The sequence below is a fragment of the Pongo abelii genome, chromosome 1 (genome assembly GCF_028885655.2).
Source record: "Pongo abelii isolate AG06213 chromosome 1, NHGRI_mPonAbe1-v2.0_pri, whole genome shotgun sequence".
Lineage (NCBI taxonomy): Eukaryota > Metazoa > Chordata > Mammalia > Primates > Hominidae > Pongo > Pongo abelii.
In genome coordinates this window covers 22,182,160-22,205,432 of record NC_071985.2, presented here as the reverse complement: position 1 = coordinate 22,205,432, position 23,273 = coordinate 22,182,160, and the positions used below count along the sequence as shown (strand labels likewise).

General features: G+C 40.4%; 1 long non-coding RNA gene and 1 pseudogene across 1 annotated transcript; one reads left to right on the top strand and one right to left on the bottom strand.

Moving 5' to 3' along the window:
• Positions 1–9: 9 nt before the first annotated feature.
• LOC134760765 (uncharacterized) lies at positions 10–23,220 on the top strand. Its single transcript, XR_010138720.1, has 4 exons — positions 10–160; positions 1,966–2,061; positions 15,267–15,396; positions 22,838–23,220. It is a non-coding gene; the product is annotated as an uncharacterized LOC134760765 (long non-coding RNA).
• LOC100456528 (nuclear ubiquitous casein and cyclin-dependent kinase substrate 1-like) lies at positions 15,685–16,846 on the bottom strand (annotated as a pseudogene).
• Positions 23,221–23,273: the final 53 nt, after the last annotated feature.

Below are 23,273 nucleotides of genomic sequence, written 5' to 3'. Positions count from 1 at the left end.
GAGGTCATAGTGGAGTAGGCTGGGCCTCTAATCCAACAAGACTGGTGTCCTTAAAAGAAGAGGGAAATATGGACACAGACATAGACACAGAGGAAGATGATGTGAAGACACACAGGGAAAATATCATGTAAAGACAGGCTTGGAGTGGTGCACCTACAAGGTGAGGAACATCTGAAGCTGCCAGAAGTTGTGAGAGAGGCATGGAGTATTTCCTTTCCTAGCGCCTTCAGAGGGAGCACGGCCCTGCCTGTACTGATAACGATGGTTCAACTTACAATTTTTCAACTATACAATGCTTTAAAAGCAATTCAGTAGAAACTATACTTCAAGTAACCATGCAACCATTCAATTTTTCACTTTCAGTACAGTATTCAATAAACTACATGAGATATTGAAAAATAGGCTTTGTATTAGATGATTTTGTCCAAGGTAGGCTAATGTATGTGTTCTGAGCACATTTAATTTAGGCTAGGCTAAGCTGTGATGTTTGGTAAGTTAGGTGTATTCAATGCATTTTTTTTTTTTTTGAGGTGGCGTTTCACTCCTGTCTCCCAGGCTGGAGTGCAATGGCACAATCTCGGCTCACTGCAAACTCCGCCTCCCGGGTACACACGATTCTCCTGCCTCAGCCTCCCAAGTAGCTAGGACCACAGGCGTGTGCCACCACACCCAGCTGATTTTTGTATTTTTAGTAGAGACGGAGTTTCAACATGTTGATCAGGCTGGTCTCTGGTCTTGAACTCCTGACCTCTGGTGATCTGCCCACTTCGTCCTCCCAAAGTGTTGGGATTACAGGTGTTAGCCACCAGGCCCAGCCTGATTTGGGGTTTTAAAAAATTCGTTCTCACTTTGGGAGGCCAAGGTGGGTGAGTCACTTGAGGTCAGGAGTTCAAGACCAGACTGATCAACATAGTAAAACCCCATCTGTACTAAAAATACAAAAATTAGCCGGGTGTCGTGGCGCGTGCCTGTAATCTCAGCTACTTGGGAGGCTGAGGCAGAAGAATCGCTTGATCCTGGTGGGCTGGAGGTTGCAGTGAGCCTAGATCATGCCATTGCACTCCAACCTGTGTGACAGAGTGAGACTCTGTCTGGAAAAAAAAAATCATTCTGATAATCTCTTTTTGAAAGTCAATGTTTGACATGTTTATGGTTGCTGAGGCTAATGATAATGTTTCAACTTATTTTTAATTTTCCTTTTTTTTGTCTTATGTTTATCATTCTTTGCTTATTTTTTCCTTTTTCCTTCCTTCTGTTGTGTTGAAAACATTTTCTATAGTCTTTTTTTTTCCTGCTGTTACTTTAGGAGCCAGACATGGTATCTTATTTATTTTAGTAGTTGTCCTCATAGTGTTAACTTGCATACTTAACAATTCCATATTCTAAGAACATCTAAATTATTAAATATTCCTCTTCTTTTTCCTTTCTAGAGTAGGAGAAGCCTGCCTTGCCTCTGGCTTCAAGTAGTGATAATTCAATTAATATTCAATCAATATTCAATTAATATTTTTTGGGGGGGCATAGTCTCACTCTGTTGCCCAGGCTTGTGGGCAGTGGCATGATCTTGAGTTTAAGCAATTCTCCTGTCTCAGCCTCTCGAGTAGCTGAGATTACAGGTGTGCGCCACCACGCGCAACTAATTTTTGTATTTTCAGTAGAGACGGTGTTTTGCCATGTTGGCAAGACTGGTCTCGAACTCCTGGCCTCAAGTGATCCGCCTGCCTTGGCCTCCCAAAGTGCTGAGATTACAGGCATGAGCCACTGTGCCCAGCCACAGTTAATTTTTTTATCTACTTTTTTTTTTATAAAATAGTAAACATTTTTCAAAAATAAAAAAGATGTGGAAAATGTCATTTCTTAACCCCTGGATTCTGGAATTTTCTAATGATTATTTTTACCAAGTAAATAAGCCCAGGAGTAAATGAAATGTGGTTTACTGCTTGTGCTTCCTGGAATTTCTTGCAGCCAACACAGAATTACAGCATCTCAGAGTTGGAAGGAATTCTTCATATGACCACGTTGATTTTTTTTTTCCTGTTGGTCTGCATCAAATTTGTGAAGGTTAGTGACTAAAAGGCTAAGACTTTAGAGAGTCAAGTGGCAAAGGTAGAAGCCCATTTCAAAAGAAGTTCAGACACCCAGCTGGTTCCTCTGAGGATAACTTATTTTCATGAAAACTTTCTGATGAGACCAGAGAGCAGAGAAGTCCATTTCCCTTTCAGCTTATTACAAATGGAGTCATATTGTCAGTGGCATGCTGTTACATGTTTACAACCAGCTCTCCAAAAACAAAACAAAACAAAACAAACAAACAAACAAAAAAACCATAGCAGTGGTTGCTAACTTCCATAGTGGAAATACTCCCACCACGGCTACCAACGTGTCATCACTAAATACAGAATTGGGAAAAGACGCCCACATAGATTCTCTGCGCTGATGGAAGTCAGTTTCAGCACACTACTGCAACAATACCAAATACAGTAGACACATTCCCAACCTCAACTTAACCTCTCAGAAGCATTAGGCATAGTTGCTTGCACCGTTATTGAAACACTCTCCCCTTGGTCTTTTTGTCACCATGCTGTCCTCTCCTTTCTCCTATGTCCAGGCTAATCTAAGTCTCACAGCTAACCCTATCTCCTTTCCTCTGCCTCTATGTATTAGAGACCACTTGGCACTCCTTCTGGAGCCTGTTTCTTTCTTCTCTCCACACTCTCCCCCAAGTAATCTTATTCAGTCCTGTAGCTTTATTTTTATTTCATTTTATGTTATTTTATTTTTTGAGACAGAGTCTTGCTCTGTCGCCCAGGCTGGAGTGCAGTGGTGTGATCTTGGCTCACTGCAACCTCCACCTCCTGGGTTCAAGCAATTCTCCTGCCTCAGCTTCCTGAGTAGCTGGGATTACAGGCACGAGCCACCATGCCCAGCTAATTTTTGTATTTTTAGTAGAGACGGAGTTTTTCCGTGTTGGCTAGGCTGGTCTTGAACTTCTGACCGCAAGTAATCCGCCCATTTCCGCCTCCCAAAGTGTTGGGATTACAGGAGTGAGCCACTGTGCCCAGCCCAGTTCTGTGGGTTTAAATATCACCAAAATGCTGTTAACGCCCACATTTTAATCTCCAGTCCAGGCCTTTTGTTCTGACCTCCAGGCTTGTGTAGCCAATTGCCTACTCACATATCTCAGAGGCAACTCAAATTTAACTTGTCCAAACCTGAACTCTTGATCTTCCTCCTCCCATCTTCCTTATGTAAATATATGTTACTACCATCTGTTCATTTGCTAAAGCCACAAACCTAGGAGTCATCTTTTCAAATGCCCTCTCCTTTGCTTATAACAGCCAGCCCATTACCAAATACTACTGATTCCACTTTCAAAATATTTCTCAAGTCTTTTCCTATTTCTCCATCTCCAAGTCCTTATTCCCTCTCAAATAGACTACTGCAACTCAGTTGCTACGCACCATCCCATACTCTTTTCCTGCCCCTCCCTCTTATGCTCACTATGGTGGCCAGAGAGATCTTTGAAACATAGTTTAAGCCTTGATAAAGATCCTTATATGGTTAGTGACTTAAAGGATCAGACTTCCGAGAGTCCTGTGGCAAAGGCAAAAGCCTACTTCAAAGGAAGTTCAGATACCCACCTGGTTCCTCTGAAGAGAATTTATTTTCGTGAAAAATGTTCTGAAAACTTTCTGGTGGGACCAGAGTGTGGAGAAGCCCATTTCCCTCCTCTCATATAAGTAGAAGTCCTTATATGGACTGCAAGCATCCGCATGATCAAATTTAAGTTTAAATCTCCAACCTCATCTCCTACCATGCTCCTCACTTACTACACTCTAGCCACATTAAGCTGTTTTCGGTTCTTAACCATGCAAACACCATCTTATCTTGGATCTTTCACATATGCAATTCATTTTCCTGAAATGCTGCGTGTACCCCATCCTACAACTTTCCACCTAAACCTCGCCTTTCTGACACTTACTCATCCTGATGGTCTCGGCTCATCATTTATTCAAAGAGGCCTTTCTTGGTCTCCCAATCAAAATCTAGTCCTCTTTTGTAGTCTGTCATGGTTTTCCATTTATTTTCCTCATAGCGCTTAATATGGCTTATAATTCTAAGTACTGATTGTGCTTGTTTAATGTCTATCTTCCTCCCTTAGACTACAGGCTCCATGGCTGCAAGGATCATGTCTGTTATATTCATTGCATACCCAAGGCCTATCTTACAATAAGTGCTCAATAAACATTTGCTGAATGAAGTAATAAATAAACAAATGAATGAAACTTCAGATTTTCACATAAGTCCTTTTAGGTTATACATTTGGGACATATATAAAGGGGAGGTTGGAGTGGCTGTTGGCATTGAAGCCTTAGAATGCTGTGATAGAAAAAAAATTATAGTTCCTTTAATGAGAGGACTGTTATAGCACTATAAAATGGAATGATTTGTTCTGAAAAGGAATCCTAGAAAACAAACCAAAGAAAACAATGAACTTTTCCAAGGACTAAAATTCAAAACAAATGATCAAGTAATAATATAATCACCAAGTAGATTCATTTTATGAAAAGAAGTGCTGAAGGAGAACTCTAGCATAGAGGTCAGACAATACGCTCTGGAGTTAGAGTTGATTCTGTCACTTAAATAGCTGTGTGAACTTGAACAAATTTCTTAGCCTCTCATTTCCTTCCTCTCTAAATCAGGGACATTAATATCACTGACTTCTTAAGGTTTTTGTGAGATAATGCATCAAAAACATATTTTATCACTGAAGTCTCTCTACCTTTAGTTAATTTCTCTGAGCTCCAGTATTTTTATTTATAAAACAATGGATTTGTGCTTGACTTCTCTTAAGAGCCTCCAGTGCAAAGACCCTTTTTAGTCTATGTAGTTGGATGTTCCCAAAGTCATCCCTACTCTCAGTTAACTAGATGAAGGGCACCGCACTGTAAGGGTCCCCTGTGGTGCACCTGGGCAGGAACAGGGTGTATTGGGCACTGTTTTGTAAGGGGACTGCTTGTCTGGTGTGCCCTTACCCAGTACAATGAGTTTTAGAATCAACTTTTAAAAATGTTTTAAAAATATTTATGGATTTTTTTCTTTTCAAGAATAGTACATACTAGTAAGTATACTCCATTAGAGTAGGGGCTATACCATCTCCCTTTTCTCTTTCATTTAGTTAATTTTCTTAAATAGACTTTATTTTTTAGAGCAGTTTAGGTGCATAGCAAAAATGAGTGGAGGTCGGGCACGGTGCCTCACGCCTGTAATCCCAGCACTTTAGGAGGCCAGGGCAGGTGAACTGCTGGACCCTAGGAATTTGAGACTAGCCTAGGCAGCATAGCAAGATCTTGTCTCTACTAAACATCAAAAAAATTAGCTGGGCATGGTGGCACTTGCCTGTAATCCCAGCTACTTGGGAGGCTGAGGCGGGAGGATCGCTTGAGCCCAGGAGGTCGAGGCTGCAATGAGCTGTGATTGAGCCACTGCACTTCAGCCTGAGTGAGATCCTATCTCAAAAAAAAAAAAAAAAACAAAAACTGGAATAGATAGAGTTCCCATATATCTTCTATCCCTGCACATGCATAGCCTTTCCTGCTATCAACATCTTCCACCAGATTGATACATTTCTTACAACTGATGCATCTACATTGACATATCACTATGACACAAAGTCCAGAGTTTACATTAGGGTTCACTCTTGGTATCTTACATTCTATGGGTTTGAAAAAAATGTGTGATTACTTCCACCATTATAGTGTCATACAGAGCAGTTTCACTGCTCTAAAAATCCTTCGCGTTCTGTGTCTTATCCTTCCCTCCCCAACAATGATCAATGATTTTTTACTGTCTCCATAGTTTTGCCTTTTCCAAAATGTCATGTGGTTGGAATTATACAGCCTATAGCCATTCAGATTGGCTTCTTTCACTTAGTAGCATGCACTTAACTTTCCTCCATGTCTTTTCCTGGTTTGTTAGCTTATTTCCTTCTAGTACTGAATAATATCCCATTGTCCGGATGTACCAGTTTATTTATCCATTCATCTACCAAATGACATTTCGTTGCCTCTGAATTTCTGCAACTATGAATAACTCAACACCTGTGTGCAGGTTTTGTGTGGACATAATTTTTTTAACTCGCTTGGGTAAATACCAAGGAGTGTGAGTGCTGGACTGTATGTTAAGAATATGTTGCATTTTGTAAGAAACTGCCAAACTGTCTTCCAAAGTGGCTGAAACATTTTGCATTCCCACCAGCAAAGAGTGAGCCTTTCTGTTGCTCCACATCCTCATCAGCATTTGGTGTTGTCAGTGTTCTGGGTTTTGGCCATTCTAATAGGTGTGTAGTGGTGTCTCTTTGTTTAAATTTGCATTTCCCTGATGAGGTATGATGTTGACCATCTTTTCATAGGCTTCTTTGCCATCTGTGTATCTCCCATGGTGAGGTGCCCGTTAAGATCTTTGGTTCATGGCCGGGCGCGGTGGCTCACACCTGTAATCCCAGCACTTTGGGAGGCCAAGGTGGGCGGATCATGAGGTCAGGAGATCCAGACCATCCTGGCTAACACGGTGAAACCCTGTCTCCACTAAAAATACAAAAAAAAAAAAATTAGCCAGGCATGGTGTCGGGCTCCTGTAGTCCCAGCTACTCGGGAGGCTGGGGCAGAAGAATGGCGTGAACCTGGGAGGCGGAGCTTGCGGTGAGCCAAGATGGCACCACTGCACTCCGGCCTGGGCAACAGAGTGAGACTTTGTCTCAAAAAAAAAAAGATCTTTCGTGCATTTTTTTTTTTTTTGAGACGGAGTTTCACTCTTGTTGCCCAGGATGGAATGCAATGGCATAATCTCAGCTCACTTCAACCTCCACCTCCCGGGTTCAAGTGATTCTCCTGCCTCAGCCTCCCGAGTAGCTGGGATTATAGGCATGTGCCACCATGCCCAGGTAATTTTTTTTTTTTTTTTTTTTTTTTTTTTATCAGTAGAGGTAGCGTTTCACCATGCTGGTAAGGCTGGTCTCAAACTCTTGACCTCCGGTGATCCACCTGCCTTGGCCTCCCAAATTGCTGGGATTACAGGTGTGAGCCACCACACCCAGGCCTTTGGCTAATTTTTTGATGGGGTTTAGCGTTTTCTTATTTTAAAAAAACAATTGTTTAATTTAATAATTTTTACTATATTCAGAGTTTTGCACCCATCGACACCCCACAATCAATTTTAGAATTTTTTTTATCTCCAAAAGGAAACCCATACTCATCAGAAGAAACTCATCATTCTCCCCCTCCCAGCCCCAGGCAACCATTAATCTACAGTTGACCTTGGAGCAAGATGGGGCTTAAGGGCACTGATCCCTTGTGAAGCCGCAGATCTATGTATAGCTTTGGACTCCCCCCAAATTGAACTACTAATAGCCTACTGTTGACTGGAAGCCTTACTGATAATAATTGATTAACATATATGTATTTTTACAGTAATTAGAGAAAATAAAATTTTATTAAGAAAATCATAAGGAAGATAAAATATATTTACTATTCATTAAGTGGAAGTGAATCAAAATAAAGGGATCATCATGGCAAGTGGGAGGCAGAACTAGATTGCAGCTCTGACTTGGATGGACAGAGCAGCATGCAGAGGCTAGCATCGTGAATTTTAGCTCCAGAAATTTTAGACCATCTTGGGTAACATGGTGAAACCTCGTCTCTACTAAAAAATACAAAAAATTAGCCGGGCGTGGTGGCAGGTGCCTGTAGTCCCAGCTACTCGGGAGGCTGAGGCAGGAGAATGGCGTGAACCCAGGAGGTGGAGCTTACAGTGAGCCAAGATCACACCACTGTACTCCAGCCTGGGAGACAGAGTGAGACTCCATCTCAAAAAAAAAAAAAAAAAAAAAGAAAGAAAAGAAAAGAATCTGAACGACAGCCTTCAGCCCTAGACCTTCCCTCTGACAGAGCCTACCCAAATGAGAAGGAACCAGAAAAACAACTCTGGTAATATGACAAGATATTACCTAAATGCCCCACTTAAATGATACAGAACTGCAGAATGGATAAGAACTCACCAAACATCTGCTGCCTTCAAGAGACTCGCCTAACACAGAAGGACTCACATAAAGAGGTGGAAAATGGCATTTCATGCAAATGGACACCAAAAGTGAGCAAGGGTAGCTATTCTTATATAAGACAAAACGAACTTTAAAGCAATAGCAGTTAAAAAAGACAAAGAGGGACATTATATAATGATAAAAGGCCTTGTCCAACAGGAAAATATCACAATCCTAAACATATATGCATCTAACACTGGAGCTCCCAAATTTATAAAACAGTTACTACTAGACATAAGAAATGAGATAGATAGCAACATAATAATAGTGGGAGACTTCAATACTCCACTGACAGCACTAGACAGGTCATCAAGACAGAAAGTCAACAAAGAAACAATGGATTTAAACTATACCTTGGAACAAATGGACTTCACAGATATATAGAGAACATTTCATCCAACAACCACAGAATACACATTCTATTCAACAGCACATGGAACTTTCTCCAAGATACACCATATGATAGGCCACAAAATGAGCCTCAATAAATTTAAGAAAATTGAAATTATATCAAGCATTCTCTCAGACCACAGTGGAATAAAACTGGAAGCCAATTTCAAAATGAACCTTCAAAACCATGCAAATACATGGAAATTAAATAAGCTGCTCCTGAATGAGCATTGGGTCAAAAGCGAAATCAAGAGGGAAATTTTAAAAATTCTTTGAACTGAACGACAATAATGACACAACCTATCAAAACCCCTGGGATACAGCAAAGGCGGTGCTAAGAGGAAACTTCATAGCCCTAAACACTTATATTAAAAAGACTGAAAGAGCACAAACCAACATTCTAAGGTCATACCTCAAGGAACTAGAGAAACAAGAACAAACCAAACCCAAACCCAGAAGAAGAAAGGAAATAAGCAAGATCAGAGCAGAACCTAATGAAATTGAAACAAACAAAATGCAAACAAACAAAAAAATGAAACAAAAAGCTGGTTCTTTGAAAAGATAAATAACATTGATAGACCATTAGCAAGATTAACCAAGAAAAGAAGAGAGAAAATCCAAATAACCTCAATAAAAAATGAAATGGGAGATATTACAGCTGACACCACTTAAATACAAAAGATCACTCAAGACTACTATGAACACCTTTATGCGCATAAACTAGAAAACCTAGAAGAGCAATTGTGAATGGGAGTTCACTCATGATTTGGCTCTCTGTTTGTCTGTTATTGATGTATAAGAATGCTTGTGATTTTTGCACGTTGATTTTGTATCCTGAGACTTTGCTGAAGTTGCTTATCAGCTTAAGGAGATTTTGGGCTGAGACAATGGGGTTTTCTAGATATACTATCATGTCATAATAATAAAAGAAAAAAAAAAAAGTAGATAATAGGAAAGAAAAAAAAACTAGAAAAAAAAAAAAAAAAAGAAAACCTAGAAGAGGCTGGACGCAGTGGCTCACACCTGTAATCCCAGCACTTTGGGAGGCTGAGGTGGGTGGATCACGAGGTCAGGAGTTCAAGACCAGCCTGGCTAATATGGTGAAACCCCATCTCTACCAAAAATACAAAAATTAGCCAGGCGTGGTGGCGCACGCCTGTAGTCCCACCTACGCAGGAGGCTGAGGCAGGAGAATCGCTTGAACCCAGGAGGTGGGAGTTGCAGTGAGCTGAGATTGTGCCATTGTACTCCAGTCTGGGTGACAGAGCGAGACTCCATCTCAAAAAAAAAAAAAGAAAAGGAAAAGAATAAGAAAACCTAGAAGAGGTGGATGAATTTCTGGAAAAATACAACCCTCCTAGCTTAAATCAGGAAGAATTAGATACCCTGAACAAACCAATAACAAGCAGCAAGACTGAAATGGTAATTTAAAAATTACCAACAAAAAAAAGCCCAGGACCGGATGGATTTTCAGTAGAATTCTACTAGACATTCAAAGAGGAATTGGTACCAATCCTTTTGACACTATTCCACAAGATAGGGAAAGAAGGAACCCTCCCTAATTCATTCTATGCAGCCAGCATCACCCTAACTCCAAAACCAAGAAAGGACACAACCAAAAAAGAAAACTACAGACCGATATCCCTGATGAACATAGATGCTAGAATCCTTAAAAAAATGCTAGCTAATTGAATCCAGCAACATATCAAAAAGGTAATCCACCATGACCAAGTGGGTTTTATACCAGGGATGTAGGGCAGGGGTGGTTTAACATATGCAAGTCAATAAATGTGATATACTATGTAAACAGAATTAAAAACAAAAATCACATGATCATCTCAATAGATAGAGAAGAAGCATTTGACAAAATCCAAGCATCCCTTTATGATCAAAACTCTCAGCAAAATTGACATACAAGGGACATACCTAAATGTAACAAAAGTTATCTATGACAAACCCACAGCCAACATAATACTGAATGGGGAAAAGTTGAAAGCATTCCCTCTGGGAACTGGAACAAGACAAGGATGCCCACTCTCACCACTCCTCTTTAACGTAGTACTGCAAGTCCTGGCCAGAGCAATCAGATAAGAAAGAAATAAAGGGCATCCAAATCAGTAAAGAGGAAGTCAAACTGTCACTGTTTGCTGACGCTATGATCATTTACCTCAGAAACCCTAAAGACTCCTTCAGAAAGCTCCTAGAACTGATAAAAGAATTCAACCAAGTTTCTGGATTGAAGATTAATGTACACAAATCAGTAGCTCTTCTATACACAAACAGCGACCAGAGAATCAAATCAAGAACTCAACACCCTTTATAATAGCTGCAAAAAAATTAAAATACTTAGGAATATACCTAATCAAGGAGGCAAAAGACCTCTACAAGGAAAACTACAAAACACTGCTGAAAGAAATCATAGATGTCACAAATACAAACACATCCCATGCTTATGGATGGGTATAATCAATATTGTGAAAATGACCATACTGCCAAAAACAGTCTACAAATTCAACAAAATCCCCGTCAAAATACCACCATCATTCTTCATAGAATTAGAAAAAACAACTCTAAAATTCATATGGAACCAAAAAAGAACCTGCATAGCCAAAGCAAGACTAAACACAAAGGACAAATCTAGAGGCATCACACTACCTGACTTCAAACTATACTATAAGGCCATAATCACCAAAACAGCATGCTACTGGTATAAAAATAGGCACACAGATCAATGCAACAGAATAGAGAACCCAGAAATAAACCCAAATACCTACAGCCAATTGATCATTGACAAAGCAAACAAAAACACAAAGTGAGGAGACCAGGCGTGGTGGCTCACGCCTGTAATCCCAGCACTTTGGGAGGCCGAGGTGGGTGGATCATGAGGTCAGGAGATCGAGACCGTCCTGGCTAACACAGTGAAACCCTGCCTCTACTAAATATACAAAAAATTATCTGGGAGTGGTGGCAGGCGCCTTTAGTCCCAGCTACTCAGGAGGCTGAGGCAGGAGAATGGCGTGAACCCAGGAGGCAGAGCTTGCAGTGAGCTGAGATCACGCCACTGCACTCCAGCCTGGGTGACAGAGCGAGATTCCATCTCAAAACAAACAAACAAAAACAACAACAACAACAACAACAACAACAAAAACCATCACCACCACCACCAACAAAAAACATAAAGTTAGGAAAGGACACCCTTTTCAACAAATGGTGCTGGAATAATTGGCTAGCCACATGTAGGAGAATGAAACTGGATCCTCATCTCTCAGCTTATACAAAAATCAACTCAAGATGGATTAAGGACTTAAATCTAAGACCTGAAACTATAAAAATTCTAGAAGATAACATTAGAAAAACCCTTCTAGACATTGGTTTAGGCAAGGGCTTGATGACCAAGAACCCAAAAGCAAATGCAATAAAAACAAAGATAAATAGTTGAGACCTAATTAAACTAATGAGGTTTTGTATGGCAAAAGGAACAGCCAGCAGAGTAAACAGACAACCCACAGAGTGGGAGAAAATCTTCACAATCTATACATCTGACAAAGGACTAATATCCAGAATCTACAATGAACTCAATCAAATCTGCAAGAAAAAAATAAACAATCCCATGAAAAAGTGGGCTAAGGACATGAATAGACAATTCTCAAAAGAAGATATATAAATGGCCAACAAACATATGAAAAAATGCTCAACATCACTAATGATCAGGGAAATGCAAATCAAAACCACAATGCAATACCACCTTACTCCTACAAGAATGGCCATAATCAAAAAAATAAAAAAACAGTAGATGTTGGTGTGGATGCGGTGATCAGACAACACTTCTACACTGCTGGTGGGAATGAAAACTAGTACAGCCACTAGGGAAAACAGTGTGGAGATTCCTTAAAGAACTAAAAGTAGAACTACCATTTGATCCAGCAGTCCCACTACTGGATATCTACCCAGAGGAAAAGGATTCATTATATGAAAAAGATACTTGTACATGCATGTTTATAGTAGCACAATTTGCAATTGCAAAATCATGGAACCAACCCAAATGCCAGTCAACTGAGTGGATAAAGAAACTGTGGTGTGTGTGTATATATATATATATATATATATATATATATATATATATATATAAATGCTGTTAATTCATTCCTTTTTATGGCTGAGTAGTATTCCATTGTGTGTATATATATATGTATATATATATATATATATATACACACAAAATACATATATATATACATATATATATACACAACGGAATACTACTCAGCCATAAAAAGGAATGAATTAACAGCATTTGCAGTGACCTGGATGAGCTTGGAGACTATTAGTCTAAGTGAAGTAACTCAGGAATGGAAAACCAAACACTGTATGTTTTCACTGATATGTGGGAACTAAGATATGAGGACGCAAAGGCATAAGAATAATACAATAGACTTTGGGGACTTGTGGGGAAGGGTGGGATGGGGAAGAGGGATAAAAGACTACAAATAGGGTGCAGTGCATACTGCTTGGGTGATGCGTGCACCAAAATCTCACAAATCACCATTAAAGAACTTGCTCATGTAACCAAACACCACCTGTACCCCAATAACCTATGGAAAAATAAAAAAATAAAAAATAAAATGCAAGTGAATAATCATAAAGGTATTCATCCTCATTGTCCTCTCATTGAGAAGGCTGAGGAGGAAAAGAAAGAGGAGGGGTTGAGTTTTATTGTCCCAGGGGTGGTAGAGGCAGAAGAAAATCCACATATAGGTGGACTCATGTAGTTCAAATCTATGTTGTTCAAGAGTCAACTTAGAGTTCTTTCTGTCTCTATGAATCTGTCTATTCTGGGCATTTCATATAAATAGAATAATGCCATATGTGGTCTTTTGTGACTGGCTTCTTTCACTTAGCATAATGTTTTCAAGGTTCATACATATTGTAACATGATCAGAACTTTTTTATTGCTGAACAGTATTCCATTGTATAGAATCAGCCTGTTGTGGGGCTTCTTAGCGTCCATAATCACATGAGCCAATCTTCCTAATAAATCCTCTCTCATCTACCTATCTACCTACCCTATTTTCATTCATTCATTCATTCATTCATTCATTCATCTAACAGCTTTTTAACTAGACTTTCCTCTTATCTGCTAATTTTCACTCACCTTCAACCTCACTTTAAGAAGAACCTCGTTACCAATTCCTAAGACTTTGGGAGTTCTTCAGTGTAAGTTAGGCTGTTCGCAGCTTCCCAACCACTGCTATACAATTTGACACCCTCAGGTCTTATAATTCAGTTATCATTTGTCTGGGTGCTTTCCACCATTCAAAATTTTGTTTTTGCTTTCTCCTCTCCTCTTTGTCCCTGTGGTTTATGTCTTTTTTGTGTTTCAAAATCTGTTTAATTACTCTTTAGAATAACTTGAGAATAAGAGTTAATGCATGCATTTTACCTGCATCTTTAACTAAAATTTCTAGTATCAATCTCTAATAATAAGAGATGGCTTTAACCTGATTTTATAAAATCAATACAAATAGTGTAAAATTACTGTGCTAACATCATAGAAAACCATAAACAGTTAACTAAACAGATACATGCATACATGAAGCTATAAATGACACACAATGTGGCTCTGGTTTTCATTTTAGACAAGCATGTTGGACAGAAATCTCTCTCTCTTGGTCCTTCTTAATCCTTCCATTGTCATCTACTGATTTTTTTCTGTCACACACATTGCCCCATATCCCACACCTTCCTCTATCAGTAAGTCCTCTTCCTGGTATTAAGAATTTTATATAGGCATACTTGAGAGATATTGCAGGTTCGGTTCCAGACCACTGCAATGAGGCTAATATCACAATAAAGTGATTCATATGAACGTTTTTGTTCCCCAGTGCATATAAAAGTTATGTTTATGCTATACTGTAGTCTATTAAGTGTGCAATAGCATTATGTCTAAAAAATGTACATACTTTAAAAGAACTTTATTGCTAAAAAATGTTAATGATAGGCTGGGTGCGGTGGCTCACGCCTGTAATCCCAGCATTTTGGGAGGCCAAGGCAGGCAGATCACGAGGTCAGGAGATCGAGACCATCCTGTCTAACACGGTGAAAGTCCGTCTGTGCTAAAAATACAAAAAATTAGCCAGGTGTGGTGGCACTCAGCTGTAGTCCCAGCTACTTGGAGGCCAAAGGAGGGGAATCGCTTGAACCTGGGAGGCGTAGGTTGCAGTGAGCTGAGATTGCACCACTGCACTTCAGCCTAGGTGACAGAGTGAGACTCTGTCTCAAAAAAAAAAAAAAATTGCTAATGATAATCAAGTCTTCAACAAGTTATAATCTTGCTGGTGAAGGGTCTTGACATTGACGGCTGCTGATTGATCAGGGTGGTTGTTGCTGGGGGTTAGCATGTATATTCTTGGGGTTCTTCAAAGAGATAGAACCAATAGGGTAGATAGATAGGTAGATGAGAGGGGATTTATTAGGAAGATTGACTCACGTGATTATGGACGCCAAGAAGCCCCACAACAGGCTGACTGCAAGCTGGAGACTCTGAGATGCTGGTAGCATGGCTCAGTCCAAGTCTAAAGACCTCAGAACCAGGGAAGCGGGTGGTGTAACTCTAGTGTGAAGTCAGAGGCCTGAGAACAGGGGAAGCCATTGGTTTTAGTCCTGGAGTCCAAAGACTGGAGAGCCTGAAGTTGTTGTCCAAGGATAGGAGAGGAAGAGTGTATTCCAGCTCCAGCAGACAGCACAACATAACTGCCTTTTTCTGTTTTGTTTTCTCCAGGCCCCTGGAAGATTGGATGGTGCCTGCCTATACGAAGGGCGGATCTTCCCCTCCTCGTCCACTCAGACTCACATGCCAATCTCCTCTAGAAACACCCTTGCAGACACACCCCAAAATAACACTTTTAGAGGTTTGTATATTTCCTTAAATTAGTCAAGTTGACACTTGAAATTAACCATCATCACAGGGTGGCTGTGACCATTTCTTTTTTTTAACCAGTTCAGAATTCATCTTTATCTTCTACCTGCCTCATCAGTGTAAGTTTAAAGTCATGATTTTTTTAGACATTTATACTTGTGTACATAAACAAACAAACTCAAATTGGATGACAACTGATTTTTTTAAAGTCTGGGTAGAGAAAGAAGCAATCATTTTGAACTAAAATCTGTCTATGTTTTTTTAATTACTATTCAACTTGCTATTGTTTAGCAAGAAGCAAAGTTTCCATAGTGTTCATCTCAAATCTTACTGCTTTACAACTGTGGTACACCTTCCATTAAAAATCAAAAGATGAAGCCGTCAATCCAGTGATTAATTTGACATAGCTTTCATTGGGAAAGGGCAGCTGGGGGTGGGGGTCGGGGCATTGGCAAAGAGACCAATAGACAAAAAGGTAACTTAAACAATTAAACATACAATGGTTTTATTTTTAAAAGAGAGAGAGAGAGAAGTGTTACTTTCAACAATTGGAAAAAAGCACTGAAAGCCCATGGGTCAAGCCATAGACAAAACCATGTTCTATCTTAAGTAGGTTCTTTTTTCCCTCCCTCTCTTTTCTTCTTTTCTTTTTCTTTTCTTTTTTCCTTCTCTTCTCTCCTCCTCTCCTCCTTTCCTCCTCTTCTCTCCTTTTCTTAAAAGCTCTCCCCAAGCCATCATCACTTTTAAGCCTCCCCAGATGCCTTCATCCCCAGATTTCTTCAGCGGGGGCTTGTAGATGTTTTCTTTTCTGGTGGGCTTTCTGGTTCCTCATCTTCCTTGGGAGAAGGAATCTTTTCCTTTGATGGCTTTGAAGCTGTGGGGCGACCCACATTCCCTTTGCCTTTAACTGGACTTGGCGTCACTGTAGCCTTTAGCCTAGGTTTGGACATTTTTTTTCTTTTCTCTTCTCTCAGGTTTGGACTTCTTAACCATCTTTTTGTTTTTCTTTTTTGAATTGCCATAGTCACTATTGTCATCATCTTCCATCAGGAAATCTTCATTGCTGCTGGAATTCTCCTGGAAGGGTGCCTCATCCCCTTCTTGTTCTTCCTCATGCCCACATCTTCCATGAACTCTGTTTGGAAGCTGCTTTAGATACTGCCTGCTGTGCTGGCGTACATTTTTATGATCTTCATTTTCATCTTCATTATCCTCTGCTCAGTGAAAATCATCCTTCTTTGTCTTCAGATCTTTTTCTTCTGAGTCCTCACTATCTTCCTGTGAATTCTTTCCAGATTGCCTTATTTTTAGCTTCTAGGGGAGATGATCAAATTTTCTTAGTGATAGGGCCCAAATCTCTTCCATAATCTTCATTTGCATCACCAGATTCCTGAAACTGTGAGTAATCAACAAACCTTCCTAGTTCTGAAGAGTCGCGACATGTTCTCTGTCGAAACAAGACAGTCGAGAAGCCAAAGACCAGGACACCCTCAACCCGTGCACTTGGTGGCCACCCCCTACTCCTAACTTCAGCCGAACCCTGAGCTGCTGGCTTCTCAAACTCTGCTACTCTTTGGTTTAGAGGAGCCCCTGCTCCCCCTTCTCTTCAAAATGCGACCATTTCTTAAAGTAAGACAATGAAGTTTGCTGCATCGATTGACTCTTCTTTTCATGAAAGATTTCTCTGCAGCATGCAAAGCTATTTGATGGCATTTTACTCACAGTAAAACTTCTTTCAAAATTGAAGTCAATCTCTCCAACCCTGCTGCTGCTTTAACAACTAGGTTTATGTAATATTTTAAATCTTTTGTTGTCATTTCAATAATATTCACAGTGTCTTCATCAGGAGTAGTTTCCATCTCAAGAAACCACTTTCTTTGCTCATCCATAAGAGGCAACTCCTCATCCATTAAACTTTTATCATGAGATTGCAGCAATTCAGTCACATCTTCAGGCTCCACTATTAATTCTAGTTCTCTTACACTTTCTACTACATCTGCAGTGACTTCCTCCACTGAAGTCTTAAAGTCCTCAAAGTCATCTATGAGGGTTGGAATCAACTTCTTCCAAACTCCTGTTAACATGGATATGTTCTCGCATGAATCATGAATGTTCTCAATGGCATCTAGAATGGTGAATCCTTTCCAGAAGGTTTTCAACTGACTGTGCGCAGATCTATCAGAGAAATCACTATCTATGGTCACTATAGCCTTACAAAATGCATTTATTGGCTGGGCGCAATGGCTCATGCCTGTAATCCCAGCACTGTGGGAGGCCGAGGTGGGTGGATCACCTGAGGTCAGGAGTTTGAGACAAGCCTGGCCAACATGGTGAAACCCTGTCTATACTAAAAATACAAAAATTAGTCGGGCGTGGTGGTGGGTGTCTGTAATCCCAGCTACTCGGGAGACTGAGGCAGAAGGATTGCTTGAACCCGGGAGGTGGAGGTTGCAGTGAGCCAAGATCGTGCCATTGTACTCCAGCCTGGGCAACAAGAGTGAAACTCCATCTCAAAAAAAAAAAAAAAGTATTTTTTAAACAATAAGACTTGAAAGCCAAAATTATACCTTGATGCATGAGCTGCAGGATGGATGTTGTGTTTGCATGAATACATTAATCTCCTGTATAGCTCCATCAGAGTTCTTGGATGACCAGGTACATTATCAATGAGCAGGTAAATTTTGAAAGGAATCTTTTTTTTCTGAGCAGTAGTTCTCAATGGTGGGCTTAAACTATTCGGTAAACCATGCTGTATCCGGTTTACTGGATGTTCTATCATCCCGGCTCTGCTGTTCCATTTGTAGAGCACAGGCAGAGTAGATTTCACATAATTCTTCAGGGCCCTGGAACTTGCAGAATGGCAAATGAGCATTGGCTTCAACTTAAAGTCACTAGCTGCATTAGCCCCTAGCAAAACAATCAGACTGTCCTTTGAAGCTTTGAAGCCAGGCATTGACTTCTCTCTAGCTACGAAAGTTCTAGATGACATTATCTTCCAATAGAAAAGATTTAATCCATGTAGAAAATCTGTTGTTCATTAATTATCTCAGCTAGATCTTCTGTGTCACTTGCTGCAGCTTCTCCATCAGTACTTGCTGCTTCACCTGGCACTTTCGTGTTATGAAGACAGTTTTTTCCTTAAACCTGATGAACCAACCTCTGCTAGCTTCAAACATTTTTCTGTAGCTTCCTCACCTCTCTCAGCCTTCAGAGAATTGAGGTGCATTAGGGCCTTGCTCTGGATTGGGTTTTGGCCTAAGGAAATGTTATGGCTGGTTTGATCTACCCAGACCACTAAAACTTTCTCTATTTCAGCAACAAGACTGTTTCATTTTCTTATTCATGTGTCCCATGGAGAGGTTCTTTTAATTTCCTTCAAGAATTTTCCTTTGCATTCACAACTTTCCTAACTGTTGGGAACAAGAGGACTAGATTTCAGCCTATCTCAGCTTTCAACATGCCTTCCTTACTAAGCATAATCATTGCTAGTTTTTTATGTAAAGTGAGAGATGTGCCTGTAATCCCAGCACTTTGGGAAGCTGAGACAGGCAGATTGCTTGAGCCCAGGAGTTCGAGACCAGCCTGGGCAACATGGCAAAACCCTGTCTCTACCAAAAAATACAAATATTAGCCAGGCATGGTGGTGCTTGCCTGTAATCTCAGCTACTCAGGAGGCTGAGGTGGGAGGATTTCTTAAGCCCTGGAGGCAGAGGTTGCAGTGAGCTGAGATGGCACCACTGCACTCCAGCCTAGGTGACAGAGCAAGGCCCTGGCTCAAAAATTAAATAAAGTGAGCAGGGTGTGGTGACTCATGCTTGTAATCCCAGCACTTTGGGAGGCTGAGGCAGGTGGATCACCTGAGGTCAGGAGTTCGAGACCAGTCTGGCCAACATGGTGAAACCCTGTCTCTACTAAAAATACAAAAATTAGGCGGGTGTGGTGGCTTATGCCTGTAATCCCAGCTACTCAAAAGGCTGAGGCAGGAGAATCACTTGAACCGGGAGGTGGAGGTTGCAGAGAGCCAAGATCACGCCACTGCACTCCAGACTGGGCAACAGAGTGAGGCTCCGTCTCAAAAGAAATTAAATAAATAAATAAAGTGAGAGATGTGCAACTCTTTTACTTGAACTCTTAAGAGGCCACTGTAGGGTTACTAATTGACCTAATTTTAATATTGTTGTATCTCAGGGAATAGGGAGGACCCTGAGGAGAGAGAGAGAAATGGGGGAACAGCCAGTCAGTGGGAGGAGCCGGTTGGTGGGGCAATCAGAGCACACACTTTTATTGATCAAGTTCACCTTCTTATATGGGTGCTGCCCATGACTCCCCAAAACAATTACAACAGTAACATAGAAGATCACTGATCACAGATCAGTATAACAGAAATAATAATGATGAAAAAGTTTGAAATATTGTGAGAATTACTGAAATGTGACACAGAGACCATGAAATGAGCACATGCTGTTAGAAAAATGTCAAAGATAGGCTGGGGCATGGTGGCTCATACCTGTCACCCCAGCACTTTGGGAGGCCAAGGTAAGAGGATCACTTGAGCCCAGAAGTTCAAGACAGTCTGGGAAACATAGTGAGAGCCTCATCCCTTAAAAAAGAAAGTTAAACCAGGTATGTCTTTAATTGCAGAGCATTCCCAATCACTCAGCCCACCACTGCTCCTTTAAGAAGGCTCTTTGTGATGTTCTGTGGTTCTAGCTCTGCACATTCCCAGTTTCCTCTTGAATGATTCTACCTTCCACTGAAACATAGCAAGATCTGCTTAAGATCCTATAAAAATGACTTTGGCATGTGCCCTTTGCCTGGGAACAGCTTTTTCAGTTGCTGCTGCTGCTGCTGTGTAATATGTTAGGTTACATGGACTACCTGTTTTTTGTTAAAGAGAATGACTTCCAAGTTCAATAGGTGCTTCTTGAAAATATAGTTCCCCGTGATGCAATAATTATTGATTCTGTTATTTCCTAATTCTTGTTCTTATGTATGTGACATATGACATGTAACTGAGACACAGTTCCTATATTTTATATTTGTTGTTTGTTCCACAATCTTTTCATAGATAGGATTAGGTTGAACATTACCCTGTTCTATCTGAATTATATGTAATATGCTATAAATTTGAATAATCCACGGTAAGATGATTTTAAGCTTAACTCTGCCCCAGCAGGTGATAATTATTTTAGAAGAGCATTCTGCATCTAGTCACTCCGCATAGTGTTCACTCTTGGTTTGAAGTCACACCTCATGCCTGTGGTTCAGCATCTTTGGGCCTCAATGTCTTAGAAAAACTTAGCTTAGTGGACTGGATTTACAGACCTGGGGAGGACATGGAAATTTCAAGTTTCTCATCCAGAATCTTCTTCCAACTTGCTGTGTGGCCTTACACGCGTCATTTCATACTCACTTGATCATTTCTTCATTTCAGCATGGAAACAGAGCCCATTAGCTTCTCAAGGGCATTGTAAGAAAGGGGAGAGCAATGGTCAAAAAGGAAACAAACTGAAAAATATCAAGATCCCCTCAACAGTTCTGACCTCTGGTGAAAAAAGGAACAAGGCGGTACCGGAAAACCCAGCATGTATATAGCCAAAACCAAAGACTTGTTGTTATAAAGAAAAGGGAACAATGTCTGATTTTAACATTCACATATTCCAAACCACAGTCTTCCAGGTCTCTCTCCCGCAGCCAAGGCTGATGGTAGCAGCCAGGTCTAGAGGAAAGTTTCCAGAAAGCAGATTTTGGCAAAGGTTGCCTTTAAACCTGCAGAGAATACAATTCCAGTTTTTGGGGTTTTTTTTTCTTGAGCACATTTTCATTCCTTTTTGCCACAGAATTTCATGGACTATGTTTATCTTTCCTTTTCAGGTCATACTATATAGACTTTTCACAGTCAGATGTGAGGAGCAGACATATTTCTTGAGTGTTTTTTCTTTCTTTCCTTACAAAATTCTTTCAACTTGGAGGTGGAGCCAAACTCTAAGATTATATTTTCAGAGAATCATTTTTCTTATGTGATCATTAAATTACTTCAGAGAAAGAATGAGATATTAAAGTCCACTCTCTGCTTTGAGAAGAGGCTCGCATGTGCCAAGTGAAAGGAATAATTATTGATTTTAATTATATTCCCTGGACAAATGGCCCCTGTCGCCCAGAGTCCTGGCACCCGGAGATGGCAGTGAGCCCTGGGTCTGTTTAGGATAGTTTTGTAAACAAAAAAAGAAAGCCACTGCAAGTGCACTGGTTTTAGAGGAATGTCCAAGAAAATTGCCCTCCTTCTCCTCACAACATGTCATTACAGAAAAATAGAAGTCCCTGCATTCCAATCTGATTTTCATTTAACTCTGCAAGCCTGTAAATTTTGCCATGAGGTAAGGGGCTGATTCAGAGCTCCAGAATCCTTTTGGTGCCACAGACACTATTTCAAAATGGATATGCTTTTGGGTTTCTTAGTGTTATTCTGCTAGGGTCATGGAATAAATGGGGCTCTGTCTGAGGAGAACTCCCAGTCCTGGTAAACAAGAACCAGGATGCCTGGTGGTCAAAGTAGCTGCCTCGCGTTTTAAAGGTTAGGAGTTCAAATCTTGTGGGTTTGAGCTTGGGTTAAAGTATGCACGTATCTAGGTTGAAGAAGCAATAACGTTGCACAACGGAATCTGGCTTACCCATATCTAATTTCTGGCTACAATTAATTAAATACATACTTCCTATGGAATTCTTTACCTTGTAGATCATGGACAAAGTGTCCACATTCCAGAGGGCACAGGAAAGCTTTACTTTCCAAGCTTCCTGGGCTGTACAGTGTATATAGACTTGAATTCTACCACATAGGCATGGGGTTCATATTTGTCACATTCCTTAAATTCTGATAGACCTATAGCCCCAGGCCTCCTTTCTCCTCTTAATTTTCTTTTCTCCTGATTTCCCAGGGAGATAATAATTTACAGGTTTTTGTTTTATATATATATTTTTTTAAAAAACAGAGTCTTGCTCTGTCATCCAGGCTGGAGTGCAGGGGCGCCATCTTGGTTCACTGCAACCTCCAACTCCCTGGTTCAAGCTATTCTCCTGCTGCAGCCTCCCAAGTAGCTGGGATTACAGGCATGTCCACCTAATTTTTGTATTTTTAGTAGAGACAGGGTTTTACCATGTTGGCCAGGCTGGTCTTCAACTCCTGGCCTCAAGTGATATGCCCACCTCGGCCTCCCAAAGTACTGGGATTATAGACATGAGCCACCATGCTCAGCCTAATTTACAGTTTTAAAGACACGTTTTTTGCACAGATTTCCCATTGGAAATAGGCCCCATTGATAGAAAATATAACCTGTATTAGGGCCTGTAATTGTAGTGGTCTAATCTTTGTAATGCTTTGTTTTCCTATAGCATTTCAATGTTTATGAAACATATATATCTCTTTTTACCCTTAGTGTCTTTGAGGAAGGTAAATATTGTTCCCATTTTGTGGATAAGAAAAATGAGAACCAGAGCAATTAAGGGCTTGTCCAAAAGTACTCAACCAGTTAATGTCAGAGCTGGTACTTGAACTCAGGCCTCTACAACTCTAAATGTTTTCAATGATAGTAGAATCGCCTCTAATGGCAAAACATTGTAGAATCATGTTGATGTTTCAGATTGTGTTGCCAGTCGTACTTCATTGAGCTATGCTTGGTAATGCCACTGCCATCTGGGAAAGAAAATAGATGCTAAAGTTCTCCATAGATGCTGAACACTCAGAAAGTGCCAATAGTTGCATCGATTTGATTATATCTGCTACCTCATTCCCTCTGAAACACCTGCAAATAAAGGAAAATAACTAAACCATTGTGCCCCCATCTAAGAATGCCTGAAATCAGAAATATCCCA